The sequence below is a fragment of the Hipposideros armiger genome, unplaced genomic scaffold (assembly GCF_001890085.2).
Source record: "Hipposideros armiger isolate ML-2016 unplaced genomic scaffold, ASM189008v1 scaffold_85, whole genome shotgun sequence".
Taxonomy (NCBI): domain Eukaryota; kingdom Metazoa; phylum Chordata; class Mammalia; order Chiroptera; family Hipposideridae; genus Hipposideros; species Hipposideros armiger.
Window position 1 is genome coordinate 858,901 of NW_017731435.1, and position 15,024 is coordinate 873,924.

Genomic DNA, 15,024 nt, shown 5'->3' on the forward strand with positions numbered 1-15,024 from the left:
TTGTAGAGGGCAGTGTCACTGGCCCTCACATGTGGGATCCGAACCAGGGCCCTCTGGTGTCCCAAGCCAGTTCCTAACCATCGCACCACTCGGCCGGCCCTCCACCCTTTCATTTTCACCTCATCTGTATCTTTAAGTGGGAAATGGTTCTTTTATAAATAGCATATAGTTGCGTCTTGCTTTTTAAAGTCCAGTCTGAAAATGTCTGCTTTTTAATTGGAATGTTAATGCATTTACTTTAATGTGTTGATATGTTCAAGTCTACAGTGTTGCTATTTTCCCATCTATTAATTATTTATCATCAATCTCCCCATGTTCAAACATCAACACCCCGAGGGGAGGGAAGTCTTGCCTGCTGTGTACCCCAGCACCCCAGGTCTGTGACTGAACACAGACCTATGGTCAGGGCGCTGTCTGCTTGGGGTGGCTTTGTGCCTGGGCTGTGAGCCACCACCACCTGGTGGGCGGGGCTGACGTCCCCTGCCCCTTACAGCCCAGCCCGTAGACCCTCCTGGTAGCAGGTGTGCAGGTGAGCGAGCTGTGGTCTACAACCTTCTTAGGTCAGAGTCTCCTTTCAAAGCCCTTCCCTGTGTCCACGAGATGCCTCCCTTCAGCTGGCCAGCGGGGGCCAGAGGCTGCGAGGCCCCGAAGTCCTGTGATACGGAGGGCACCTTCAGCTACGAAGCAGGTGCGGAGTGTGTGCTGTCTGGGTGCGCTCCTGTCCTGGCTCCCCGTCTCCTCTGCACCCCTCTTCTCATTTGGGATTCCTGGACTTTGGCTGTGGTGGGGGTAGGGCAGGGCTGGGCTGGGCAGGGGCTGCTGTACGCTGGGCAGTGGCCTCCCCAGCAGGGTGTGCAGAAGAGTGGGAGCCATCTGGAACCATGGGAGGAGGGGGGCGCCCACTGGGGTGTCGTACAGTCACCATCACAGCAGAGCCAGGCCGGGTGAAACTGTCGGCTCACTCCCGTCACTGCAGTGCTGGGTCACCTCTGTGACAGCCTCCAGTGCACCCTGCTGTCCCCTCCAGTGGCCTCAGGCTCTGCAGCAAACGCTGGGATGCAGAAAGCCAGCCAGACCCTCCAGCTCCTGGGAGAGCTGCCTTCTCCCAACGCCCACGGATGTGCCCAGGGAGCAGCACACGGCCCCTCACCCGCCTGCTCTGTGCCCGAGGCCAGGCCCTCCCCACACCTGGAGCTTCCTGTCACAATGCCCGTTCTCCTGTTGGCGTCTGTGGCCCAGTTTCAGGCCCCTCCTCAATGCCCGTGTCCCTGGTGGATATATGTCCAGGACGCTGCCCCCACCTGGCCACACAGCGAGGCGAGTGCTGCTCAGCTGCAGCTCTAAGTCTTCAGAACCTCATGCCTCAGCCACTGTTTCTATTTTCTGGTCGCCCCTCCGCGTTCCTCCTCCAGCTTACCCGTAATGCAGCTGTCCCTGAGGCCCCGGCCTGTGTGTCACTCGGTACCGGGTGGTGAAGGGAAGGCCTCTCCAGGAGCCCGCAGGCTGAGATGACCAGGTGTAGCTCCCGGTCCTAGAGGCCTCATCAGCTGACCGCTAGTTGCGCCTGGTCCTGCCCCGCCCCACCCCCAGGGCACCCCCTGCGCTGCCCCGCGTTGCCCTGCTGTCCGAGGGTGTCTGCGCCTGGTTTGCCATGTGGTGGGCTGTCTGAGTCGGCGGGGGCCTTTGTGGGGAGCAGAGGGAACTCAGAGCAGGGCCCGCCCCCTCTCACTGGACCTGCTGACCCGTCTGTCACTTTACGGGTGCTGTGCCTTGTCCCACCACCCTTGTGCCTTCCCTGCCGTCTTGGGACAGATAAGATGCCACGGAATCACTCCGCCGGCCCAGTGCCTGGAGGAGTGGGGACTGGTGGCCAGGACACTCAACTGCTGGCCCTGATCTCCTGGGGCAGCCAAGTGATCAGAATGTTCTTCCTGCATTTGCATAACAGTCACAGACTTCCTTTCCTCGTGTGGGAGCCTGAGGACACAGCCTGTGGCCATCAGCGTGGGCTGACGGACTGTGGGGGGGGGGCGGTGCAGACTTGGTGGGAAAAAAACCGCCAAGAAGCCAGAGGGGCCCGCGCTCCCTTTGGAGGCGCTGGTAGAAGGTGACGCGGAGCCTTTAACGACCCAGCTGGTGCTCTGGCTCTGCCTGGGGACACGTGTTCATTTTCTTGAGAGCCACAGTGGGTGGTTCTGTGAAGCCTGGGGGGTGGGGTGATCATCACACCCCTGAAGCGCCACTCAGGCTATTTTAAGCGTGGCCGGGCTCTTTCTAAGCACAGCTGAGGTTTAGTGCCTCTCTGTCCCTTCCCGAGGTGGGCTCTGGCGCCTGGTGCTGGACGGAGGGCAGAGCAGGAGGCCCTCCCTGCAGTGCAGATGGCGGGAGAATTCTCCACCCTCCCTCCACTGCCCCCCCCTTCCAGGGGGAGCCCCCCCCACCCCAGACTGCTTGGTCTCCCGCGGGTCTGAGGGTTTCTGTGCTCCCCAGAACTGGGAGAGGCTATGCCTTCCTTGGCCCATGGCCGCCGAAAACCATCTCACCAGCTGCAAAGTGGAAACCTCCGGCCTGCAGCCTCTTTTTCCCGGAGCCATTCTCTCAAGTTAGAGTTTAGTTTCCCAGGGCCGTGGTTCCAGTCTTTTCTAGACTGCGTTCCAGGAGCGTGTTCTTGGGGGGCTGCTGAGGACATTTTGTTCTTAAAAAAAAAAAGCCATTCATATTAAGCTCGAGATACGTGGGTCTAGGCCCATTAAATTAAGATGTGAGTTTGCAAAATGGCTGCCTGTTCCTGGCCAGAGAGGTTTGGAGGGGTAAATTAGGAACAGCTGGGGCCAGCTATTTGTATATCTCCTTTAACAGGCCTTTTTTTTAATAAACAAAGAAGCTTAAAGTAGAAAACAGAAGATAGCCCATAACCTCAGCCCAGGTAATCCCTGTTGGTGTGTACAAGTAACTTGTGTACCGGGTTCAAACATGAAAAGAGTCCTGGGCAGTAGCAGGTGGAGTGAAGGCGCCCCCATACGTGTGCACACACCTCTGCACACATGTTCTTCACATGCAGCCTCATGCGCACGACAGGGGCCACACGGCTCTTCCTACTGTTCTGGAGATGTCACAGGCCCCTCAGCTGTTTTCCTGGACCCGGCATTTCACGTCCAGATAGTATTCCGTTGTCTGGCTGCACAGGGTGACGTAACCAGCCCCCCTCTCAGACACCCCGCTATCCTGGGAGTGTTCCGATCCTGCGGTCAGAAGCCGTGAACGTCACTGCTCATTGATCTTGATGAATTTCTTTGAGTTTGTCGCTCGTGGAGCTTCAGCAGTGACGGTACTGCCCCAATGGGCGGCCGCATCCTGGCGGTGACCACTGCAGCTAAAGCTTCCTGAAGGGCTGGGCCACCACCCCTCCCACGCCCTCCAGCACTGGGTGCAGCCTGGCTTTTCCTCTGGGAAGCCTGACTGCTGTCCCCTGGTGACACTGACTGACATTCGCACACTGGGAACGGGGACGGGGCACAGGAGCAGGGCACAGGGTCAGTCCAATTTATTGCTTTTTGTGTGACCACCCATCAGGCCTCTGCCTTTTCCTGTTGGGGTGGTTCTCTCACTAATTCATGTAGGTTTCTTGTAATGAAAGGAAATTAGCCTGTTTGTCCTATTTATTGCAAATACCTTTTCCCAGTTTCTGGTATTTTGCTTTTTAAAAATTTTATTTTTTCTCTATACGGAAGTCTTACGGATTTTATGAGATTAAATCTACCTGATGGAGTCTTTCCTTTGTGGCTCCTGTGGTTTGCTTCCTAGTTGAAGGCCTTCTCTCTCCAGAATTACCAATAAATTCACCATTGCCCTTTCTCTCTAGAGCTCTTATTGATTCATTGTGTGTGTGTGTGTGTGTGTGTGTGTGTGTGTGTCCCGAGGGTCCCAGGCCAGCAGGCCACTTGGCTCTGCACTCCATGATGCCCCTTTTTGCCATCCCGCGGAGGCCATGGGCACAGGCTGGGGGCTGGCGCGCTCTTGAGGCTTCAAGGCCTCCTCTCCGGAAACCAGTGGAGGTCACAGGGGAGCAGGACACACATTCCTGCAGGTCCAGAGGCCTGTGTGTGGTCCCAGCAAACACGCAGCCGGGCCTCCTCTCAGCACGGGCCTGGCATGGGGCTGGACTCGAGTTTTGTGGCTGCCACTGTGCTTGGGCCTCTGGAAGCAGGGTCGGCGCTGGCTTCCTCCCCAGGGCTTTCGGGGAGAGCCCTGTAGGCCACGCCACCCTCGTCCCATCGTTACATGGTTTTGTATCCTGGCCAAGACTCTCATCCTGGAAACCACAAACTTGAGCTCCCACGGGAAAACAGACTCTAGTGCTGCTCAGTTCTTCTGATTCTTATTTTTGGAAACATAAAAGAGAACAGAAGTCGTATGCTCCACCTCCAAATAATGCCTTTCCTTAATTCTATTCATTTGGGCCAAAAATAGACCCACCCCTTTTCAGGACGATCATTCAGCTTCATGAGCTAGAAGATGGGGTGCAGGGGGCGAGCAGGGCTGGAGGAGGCAGCGGGCATGCCTGCTGACCCCAGGAGGCCAGGCCAAGTGCTGCCGTGGCCTTGAGCTCTGGGGACATTTGCTCTGCACTGTGGAGACCCGGGGGCATGTCTGGGTCGCCCAGGAAACCAACGCGGGGCAGAAACACTGCTTGGTTGGTGTATGTGGCATTCCTACAGGGCACACAGGACCCCATCCAAACATCTTGAAGCCGCTCAGAGTGATCCCAGGAGGGCTGAGTTTGTAGGATTGTGGGCACCGACACAGCCAATCCCAAAAGGCTCAGCTTTTCAGCATCTCATGACTCTCCTTAAAAATTACCTTTTTTAATCTTTCCCTACTTTTTTCCTGCCATCTTGTGCTATTTTCTAGCAGTGCGTCTGCTGTCTGATTTTCTGTGAACTGGAAAAATCAGTGACCAGAACATCATTCATTAGAAAAGTTGTGTCCACACTCGTGGCGAAGGTCTGAGTGGGTGTGAGCGAGGCCTCAGGCGCTGCCCGAGCTGCAGTGGGGTGTCCTGGCTCCTCCTGGCTGCTGTCAGCTCCCTCCAGCAGCCTCACGGGCCTGTCTCCACGAGTCCCACCCCGAGTGGGAGGCCACGGCCCCAGGGAGGCCCCGGGGCCTGAAATTTCCAGACAGCTGCACTTTCTCTGTAAATGCTCTTTTCCCCACACAAGCTAGAACGCCATTCTTCCTCACACGGTGACAGAGGCGGCGGGGGAGGGGACAGACAAAATGGGGCCGCTGAGGAGGCTGTGGCTGGAGGCTGCCTGGCCTCCAATGGAAGGGGCTCATTGGAGGGGCTTCTGTGGGGAAGGACAGGCTGACTGAGCCAGAGAGAACAGGGTGCGGGGAGCTGGGCGGCCCGGCACCCGCGTCCAGTTGAAATCACGGGTGAGGGCAAGGAGCTGCCTCAGACGCTGACCACAGGGTCATTTGGTGACGCCAGGAAGTCTCACTGTTGGAGGAAACGTGTGAGGGAGTGTGAGTCGGAAATGGAAGAATGGACCTGAGACTGTGACACGATTTTCGAGTAAAACCCTGGGCTGCCATGGGCTGTCCCAGTGCTCAGATCCCCGTAAAGGGCCCAGCTCTTATCGTTTGCTCATGGCACCACGTCTCGTCTCCAAAGCCAGGACAGGCCACGGCTCCCTCCAAGGACAGAGGGGGTGAGTCCGCGGGGCCCCCAGCGCCTCGGGTGCCCTTACGTGCATGTGAAGCACACGTCGTTCTTCCCGGTGGGCACCGGCTTGTCCCTGTGGGCTCAGCACCCACGCCTGCCCGAGGACCGTGTGAATGGACGTGGGTGCCCGCAGGAGGCCAGCTCCGCCCGCCGGCCTGCATGTGGTGGAACCTGCCGCTCCGGCTGTCAGATGCCTGGGCAGCACCAGGGACAGCACCCACCACTGCGCCTAGGAGCCGGGAGGTTTGTTTAGTGACAACACTTTTTAATCCAGGGAGCCATGAGTGTCCAACGGAGCCCTGCAGTGCTCGGGGCGGGGTCCTTGGGGTCTGGGGGCCGCCTCCCGGTCATGTGGTCTCCCCTGATTTGCCTTCTTCTGAGGTGCAGCTGCCCCCCTCTCCGCAGCTGATGTACGCTGGGCCCTCAGCCCTATAGCCGCGCTCCTGGGGAGGATGTGGCCGCCTGCGCGCTAGTCCTGGCCTGCAGATGGCCCTGAGCAGCTCCGTCCACCGAGGACGCGTGGGGTTGGGGATGTCTCAGGGCCCTTCCTCCCCCCCATTTGCATCTGCCCAGGTTTATTTGGCAGACAGGACTGCCTGAGGGATTGAGGCCTGAGGCCTGGGCGAGGGGCAGGGACAGGGTGGCTCCGTTGCCAGGCGCCATTAGGTCCCAGGCCTTGGGTAAAGGTCAGCCCAGTAGCGTGGCCTCGGCAGCCTGGTAAAAGGTTTTGTCAACACGCATTTCCTGCAAAGAAACCCATGTGGTTTATTAATCTTTAAATATCCACTTTCCATCAGAAACATATGCCAATATCTTTTCAAAGAAAAGATCTGAAACAAAGCCATGCACTTACCGTGACAGAACCTGACGTGGGTTTCCGTAGTGATGCTGCCTTGTTTATATTTATCCAGATGCAGCCTGGGGCCCACGGCTGGCTGTCAGCCACTCGCCAGGTAAGCAGAGCCCTCTCCGCATGGACCAGTCCCTCTGCCTGGGGCCCTGGGACCACAGGAGTCTCCCCTCCCCCGAGTCCCAGCCTGGCTGGCACAGAGACCCACAGGTGGCCGGGTGCAGTGTGGCAGGGCAGGCTGCTGTGGGGGACCAGCTCTGGGATGGCGCGGTCTTAGCCCACCAGGCAGGGACGTGCCTCCCATCTCTGCTGTCCTCCGGCCACCAGGGAGAGGTCTGGTTCCCATCCTGTCTGATGACCCCTCAGGTTTGGGGTCTCACAACACTCCCTCCCTGGACTCTTGATTCCAGCCTGAACACATGCCCGTCTGGCACGTGCTGGGACTCGTGTTCTCAGAATCTCAGCTCTCACAATACGTAACCGAGGCCCAGTGTCTGGTCAGGGGTCCGCTTGGAGGGGAAAAGACCAGTTGGCCTGGGGTGGGCTTAAAACAGGGATTGTGGGGTTTATGATGCGCCCTTCGCGCTCTCACTCACTCGCCCGTTCACTCACTCATGCATCATCACTCACTCACTCATTCACTCGTTCGCTCACTCACAAGTCTACTGGATTCTGAGGAGCGGGCTCGGTGCTGTAGGAGTACGTTGCTGCACCCCCAGATGTCACCACAGTCACCTCAACCTGGACCTGCCAGGGACTCACTCAGGGCCACCTCAGAGCACCTCTTAGGACAGGCGTCTTGCTCTTGTGACTGGAGGCTGTGCCCTGGGTGCCCTGGGTGAGGCCATCTAGTGAGCGCGGGAAGCACCGTCCAGTGTCCCACTGACTTGTGTGCCAGCTAGCAGGCTGAGCAGACCGTGACTGACCATGGTGCAGCTGCAGTAAATGCGCAGGACATCAGTGATGATGAGTGCCAGGGCATGCGGGACCCTGGCCACCCCACCTCTGCATGGCAAGGTGAGGGGTGCTCCCAGGCACAGGGGTGAAGGGACAGCCTGATTTGTAAGCTGACACATGGGACAGACCTGTGCCCTCTTGTCAGCTCTGCCAGTGGCCTTCATGCCTTTGGGGATAAATCAATCCGTCAGCCACCCAGAGGCCCAGTGCAGGGGAGGCGGAGTGGGGAGGCGGCCCTCAGCCAGTGGAGGGGGTGATACATGGCTGCGAGGCCCCATGCAAGCCGCCGTGCATTTCCCTAGCACCCTCGCCCCCGCAGCAGCTTGCAGCATTGCCTGAGCCCTCCCCACACACACACCAGAAGGTCTGGCTCAGCGAGCAGAACCCGCAGGCTGCGTCTCTTCCCACAGCTCAGAAATTGCCGGGACCTCGGGCAGGATGCGTCTGTCAGAGTGGGTCTGGGCAACCAGTGAACCCACTCAGAGACCACTGTGCACGCACATGCACACAGACACATGGACACACATGCAGAGAGCTGAGAGCTGCACCCTAAGCCACACTCACACACACACACACACACACACGCAGAGAGCTGCACCCACAGGCACACGCACGCGCACACAAGTGTGATCTGAGGTGTATCATTGGGCTGCAGAATAAAAGTGAATTCTATGCTGTATAAACTGCCATTTTGGCCAGGTTTCAAGGGACCCAGAAGGAGAGCAGTGCCTGCTCTTGGCGCCCTGCTTCTAAAGGGGGGCGTCCCCTGGTGCCGCTGGTTTGCTCTGCCCAAACCGAGCCCAGGCCATACTCGTCATTGACCAGAGAAGCCACGTGGGGAGAAGGGGCCAGGGAAGCCTGGGGCTGTGCGGGGATCCTGAACGTGTGACATTCTGTGGGCACAGACACTGCGACGGGGTGGGCAGAGGGCAGTGACTCTGCGATGACCGAGGCCGAGCACGGAGCCGGGCGAGATGGCTCAGGTCACCGGTGACGGAGCCGTCCGTGTGTGTGCAGCAGGAGAGGGGGAGGGCCTTGCACCGCTGCCCGCTCCGGGCCGGCCGGCTGCACAGCGATGAGAGCAGGGGCTCAGCCCCCGCTCCTCCTGCCGGTCCCCACAGCCCCTCCCCCATCTCCGCCCCAGGGCTGGCTGGGAAGCCTGCGGGTTCTGCCTGGGGCTGCCCGCCACCCTGCCTGCGCCGCCGGGGCCTGCTCTTAGGATGTGATGCCCGTGGGGTGCTCTCCTGGAGCCCGTCCTCACTGGCTCAGCCCACGGCCTGGCCCTGTGCCTTGAGAGCACGTCTGACCAACCTCCCCACCACCGTGGACCAGCCTTGCCCGCTCCTGAAGATGTGGGTTCTGATCCTGGCTGCTGTTTGTCGGCTGTGTGACCCTGGGCAGATCACCTAACCTCTCTGATCCTTCCTCAGTTTTCTGCTATCTGGTGGTGACGTCTGTGTCCCTCCAAATCGCAGACTGGATCCCTCAAACTCTCCCTCTACAAAATATCCATAATATATACTTTACGTATTTTTATTGGGGTGTACTTACGGTGAAATGCACAGACCTGAAGTGTACCGTTTGCTAAGTTTTAATGACTATGTCCGACTGTGTAACCAATACACCCATCGAGACACGGAACACTGCTATCCTGGAAATTTCCTCGTGATGTTTCAGGCAGCCGTGCCTCAGCCCCGGGGCAAACACTGTGCTATTTCAGCCACTGCAGGTTAGCTTTGCCCATCCTTGAACTACATAAGTGGGATTACACAGTACATGCTTTTTAAAACTTGGCTTTCTTTCCTTCAATGCAATGTTTTTGCGATTCATTCTCACTACGTATCGGTAGTTGTTCTTTTCTAAAAGAAAGTCGCTGAGTAGTGTTCTGTTGTATGACTTCAACACGGCTGCTTTTTCCGCTCCTGGGGGTGGACGCTGGGGTTGCTTCAGCACGTGGCTGCTAGGGATCAGGTTGCAGAGAACAGTCCTGTGTGGACACCTGCCTGTCCTCTCGGGTAAATATCTAGGAATGGCGTGGCTTGCTGGCACAGCGAGTATACACTTAACTTTTTAAGGTACTGCCGGAGTTTTCCAAAGCGACTCGCCGCGTCCCGTTCCCAGCAGCAATGCTCAGGACCGAGTTGTCCCCATGACTGTCAGCACTTGGTAACGTCAGTCCAGGCACTGCTGCCATTCTGGTACCTCATCTCCCTGGCGACTGATGACGTTGATCATCTTGTCGTGAGCGGATTGGCCTTTTGAGTGTTGTCTGTCCAACTCTTCGCCCACTTTTTAATTGGTTGTCACTTTATTATTGATTTGCAGGAGTTATTTATATAATCTGGCTACAAGCCCTTTGTTGGACATACGTATCCCAAACACGCCTCCTACGTTTGACTTTTAAAGAGCATACATTTTTAATTTTGAGGAAGTGAAAAAATTTTATTTATCAATTTTTTTTCTTTTCCGGTAGGTGTTTTGGTATTATGTCTAAGAACTCTTGGCCTACTATAGTTTGCACATATATATCCTTCCGCCCCCCCCCCAGGAGTTCATGCGTAATTCCCTTGGGTATGTCTGCGATCCTCTAGGATCACTCGCTGGGCGCTTGCGGGGGCCGCTGGCAGGCACGTCGGCCCCCAGGCCGTCCAGGCAGAGCCTGCCGCTGGGCTGTGGTGACAGATGAGGAAACGCAGCGAGGCCTCCGCTGCTATTCTGAGCCCAGGCTGCATGTAAATAAAACACAAATTGGATGAATGGGTTTGGCTTTGTACGAACTTAATGTAGTTTGATGTCCTTCATAAAGCAGAGGGCTCAGAAGGCAGCTGTCTACCTACCCCCGTGATTTGCTTACCCCTTCCATCAAGAAAAAATAGGATTAACAGTTGTCCTGCCCCCACCTTCCACCTAGTGACCTGGAAACAGGAAACTCGTGTATATCCCATAACGTCTGATTGGGCCCCTGTCTGGCTTTGGGGTGACAGTCAGGTCCGGGGCATGTGCATGTGTGAGCCTGGCCGTCTCAGGAGGAGCCCTGGGGGTGTCCTGGGGGTGGTCGGGTCCTTGTTCCTCCCTTGGAGTTTCCCCTCTGGACCCCTCAGTGCAGAGATGCAATAACAATGCTGAACTTCGAAAGAAGTCCCTGATCCTTTCCTCTGGGACCGCCCCGTCCCCGTAGCTCCTGCATCCAGCCCGCGGACGAGGCCCCCTTCCCAGCATGACGGGGCCCCTTCCACACAAGACCTGCCCTGACCGCCTCCACACCACGTGGAGCCATCCGTACAGGGCCACGTCACATGCAGGACCCCCACATGGCCACTTTTACAAACAATTATTACTTTTTATTGAGGTGAAATCCACATAACGGAATGTTCGCCATTTTACAGTGAACAACCGGGTCAGCGCCTCAGCGCCATGGCCACCACCTCTGTCTAGTTCCCAGGTAGTTTCTTCTGTGCCCCGGGGCAGCTGGCCCGAGATGTCAGTCTGCTGCTGCCTGAATCGCTAATGTATGAAGGTTTCCGGCGCCGGCTGAGGAAACACTGGAACAAATTCCAGGCTCTTGTGGAGCAGACAGGATCCAGGATAAACAGTAGCAGTCTGGGAAGTCGGCGCTAAACGTGTCTTACGGGCAAAGCTTTTACTGTAAGTTGACGTGGGGGCGGCCTCCTCCACAGTCCCTCGGAGTCCAGCCTGGGGCGGGAGGCGCCCGTGCCCGCTGGCATCTGGTCTCCAGCCGCGGGGGTGGCAGGGCTCCGGGTGCGATCCCGCGCACCAGAAGCCAGGATTGTTCTGGGACCAAGGCCCCAGAGCCCTCAGCTCTGTATCTTGGTGTCTGATGCGCAGAACGGACAGGGTGACAGTGTAGCTCTGCCCTCAGGCACTGGGCTGGGGAGGGCTGCAGTGGTGCCACACCGCTGGGAGACACACAAGGCAAGGAGGCTGGGAAGGCTGGTGAGCATGCGAGGGGCCTGCAGAGCTGCCTGGAGCAGGGCCAGGAGGGACCTGGGTGCAGAAGTGTCCCAGGGAGAGGGAGCGGCAGACCCTGCAGGGGAGGGGTGCGGCCGGGATGCCAGCTGAGGACAGACCCTCTCCCCAGGCTCCCTGCAGCCCTGGCAGCCGCCTGGGACACCGAGAAGCTGCCCTCCACCGCGGGAGACCGAGCTGGGGCACCAGGGCTCCGAGAGGGCTCAGGCACAGACGCCCGTCCATGGGGCTACTGCCGGCCCTGACTGGGTGGGGTGTCTGGCTGGGTCCTCCCAGACACGTCCCCCCTTTGGGACTGAGGACTCTGAGGTCAGAGGCCACACTGAACACCCTCTTCCACCATGCCAGAGATCGACCTTCCTGCCCGGGGATGTGCAGGCATCCTCAGGGGTCCAGGAAACCCCATGCCAAGGACCTTGCGAGGGGGCTGAGGGGTCAGGAGGAGTGCTCCACCCTTTGTCTTCTGCCTTGAGGGCCTTGCAGTCCGTTACGGAGTCTGCTGGGCTCTCCAGCTGTTTCTCCACTTGTAAGTGGGAGCATGCTCCCCTCACCTGCTCTGAGAACCAAAAGCACTAAGGACCAAAAGGGCTCCGCAGAGTGTCCACTCACAGCGCCTGCTGCTGTCACCTGTGGGTCTTGGGTCCCAGCACACCTGTGGCCTCGGGGGACAGGTGGTGAGCAGGTCAGGTGTGTCTGCAAGGTGCCTGTCTGGTGACCAATGCCCTCTGCGTGCAGGTGTCCCACTTACACAGGTGGGCTGGGGGCTGTGCCGCCTGCGGGACCTGGGTGGGGACATGTGCAGGGCAGGGCAGGCCAGAGCCAGGCACGTGCTTTTCTTCGAATTTTCTGGGTCATGGGATGTGTGATGAAATTCAGCCAACTTATGCATGAATTTAACCAACACGTGACATTTGATTTATTGTGACAACTTGCCAAGTAATTTCGTTTGCTATATGGAATTCTCCCAAGGACGAAGGGGCTGGTGCCACCAGGCCTGTCCTAGGTGACTGGGTGAGGTGGCCGGGAGGAAATGGCGGACCGGTTCCGGGTCCAGCGCCCAGGACTTGCCCTGTGGCCATGGGCAGCTCACCTAGCACACGGCTCCTCTACTGTCTTGGGCACCCACTTCCTGGCCCCAAAGGCGTTAGGACTGGAGGGGTGGGGGCGTCAGGAGCAGGTCTGTGGGGAAGCCTTCACTGTGTCACCTGTAACAGCAGTGGCTCAGGGGTTCAGAGCAGGGCTTTCTGCACGCTCCCAGAGCCCACCTTCCCTCTCATTTTCCTCACTGGGGGCAATTTTTGGTCTGTTTTGAGAAGAGCCTGGCTTGTGAAAGGGCCGTTCTCTGCCTGAACAGACTGGGACCTGGCGCTTTCCCGACGCCCACTCACCAATGGAAGTGCCTCCCTGCTGGGCAGGGGGGAGGGGGCTCCAGGCTGTACACACCAAGGGCAGATCACCACTTCGTTTTGGGGGGAAAACGTGCTCCAACGTTCCTGACACTTGCTCTGGATATTGCGGTCACTGCCCTCACTGCACAGAGTGGCACTTGTGTCCCCCCGCCTGCCTGCATCCAGGGGCCGTGTGGACACCGCGCTGGGACTGTGGCCCCCTCCCTGAAATCCTCCTTTCCCAGGACCTGAAGGACCAACGGTGTAGCCCACGCAGAGCCGTTGTGACAGTGTTGGCACTCCTGTGTCACAATGGGACCGCCATGGCACAGTCCCAGCCCCAGGAAACCACGGGTGACTGCGTAGGTGACACTGGGACGGCGCTCCTGGAAGGAGCTCCCTGCCTTCTCCTGGGGGCCGGCTCCTGGGATTGGATGAAAACTCCCAGGACAGTGTCAGATGAACCCTGGGGGTCCGTCTGGGCTCTGGGCTGACGATGTGGACGAGTTGTGAGGAGGCGGCTCCAGGATCGTGGGTGACCCAGAATCTGGCAGCGGCCCTCAGAAGGACGTGGCCTGGGCTCCGAGAGGCCGGGCAGCGCGGCAGCACACGTGCGTCCACACCGGGGAAACTGCCTCCCGGCACTCGTGGTCAGGCAGCTGCATCAAGATGACCTATTTTCATAGCGACACCGTGCTTCCACCTGTGCAAAATAAAAGCCTCCCTCGAAGAAAAAACGTTCTTAAAATGCCGGCTCTTAAACATCTATCTGCACCAGGAGGCCCGTGAGCTGAGCTCAGGCGGCGCCACCTCCTTGCAGGCAGGACCACAGACGCAGCTCTGATCCCTGGCAGAGACACATGGATGTCGGGAGGACCGTGGGGCTGAGTTCCTGTCTCCTTTCACCCCTCCCCCCATAACTTCGGAGGTGCCTAGCGCAGGGGACACTGCACCAACAGCGTCACACAGCAGAAGTCACACTTAAGAATACAGCAAACTGGTCTAGGCAACCTTCGCTCAGGGAGCCCGCTCACAGCCTCACACCCTCATTTCTTTGTCCAAATGTCAGCTTCACGAACGTCTCTCCGACAAACAACCTTGTAAAAAGTAGCAACCAGCCCACTCTGCCCCGTCTTCCTGCTTTACTTCTCCCAGCACCGGGCACTGTATTCATTTTCTAATGTATGGAGATTATGGTGTCTGTCCCCACGTTTGAGTGTCCGCTCCAGGAGCCACCTCCCTGCCCTCTCACAGGGTCTGTGACAGCAGCCTCCAACCCTGGCTCGCTTACCAAGGCCCAGCTGCCCGAACAGACAGATCTGTGACCAGAGCCCTTGGTCACACAGCAGAGGTGCAGCCCCGAGAGGCCCAGCAGAAGCAGCACCTTCCCTGAAAGCCGGGGGTACTGGAGGGCCCCCCAGGGCTCAAGTGCCTCCTAGTGCCATGTGCAGGACAACAGGGTGCTGTGAGGCTGAAGGCTGCCCAGGAGGGGTGGACGGTCAGAGCACAAGAGGACGGAGACCCCCAGGACACCAGGGGTGGGGCGCATGTGCAGCTTGGGGCCCAACCCCCCACGGAGCTGGACCTGAGGATTCAAACCTCTGGGGGCTGCTCAGAGCCTGAGGGTGTCCAGGGGCCCAGACCTGGGGGACACGGCCAGGCTGCCTGCGCCCCGGGTGGAAATGGGCTCCCTGCCTGGGGTCCTGAGAAGTACAGAAGGGGAGAGACACGTGTGCACACTGCAGAGCCCCGTCTGCTGTGTGAGGAGAAGGCGACAGGTTCAGAACAGAAGCGGGAGCCCTGGCAGGCTTGTCCCAGCCCCTGTCCACACCGCAGAGACTAACGCCCACGGGCTGCCTGTGCTCAGGAGTAGGGGTGGGGAGCGCCTCGGGACCATTAGAAAGCGGTAATCCAAGGCCCCTTTCTCCAATTCTGTCCCAAATGTCGCCATAAATCAGGACTTGGCAGCTTCTCACAGGCCCCGTGGATCACCCCAGGACAGGCGGTGGCCCCATTATAGATCCTGGGGCTATTGCAGGCTCCCCTCAAGCTCATTCAGCAACCCCCTAGGGCAAATGCCCGCCCCCCAAGGAGACTCAGCAGGATGGAGGCCTGCC

General features: G+C 58.5%; 1 protein-coding gene across 1 annotated transcript in view; it reads left to right on the forward strand.

The window, feature by feature from the left end:
• Nucleotides 1-15,024, forward strand: part of STK32C (serine/threonine kinase 32C) — a 48,534-nt gene that overhangs the window by 19,865 nt on the left and 13,645 nt on the right. The gene's annotated exons all lie outside the window — the stretch shown is intronic.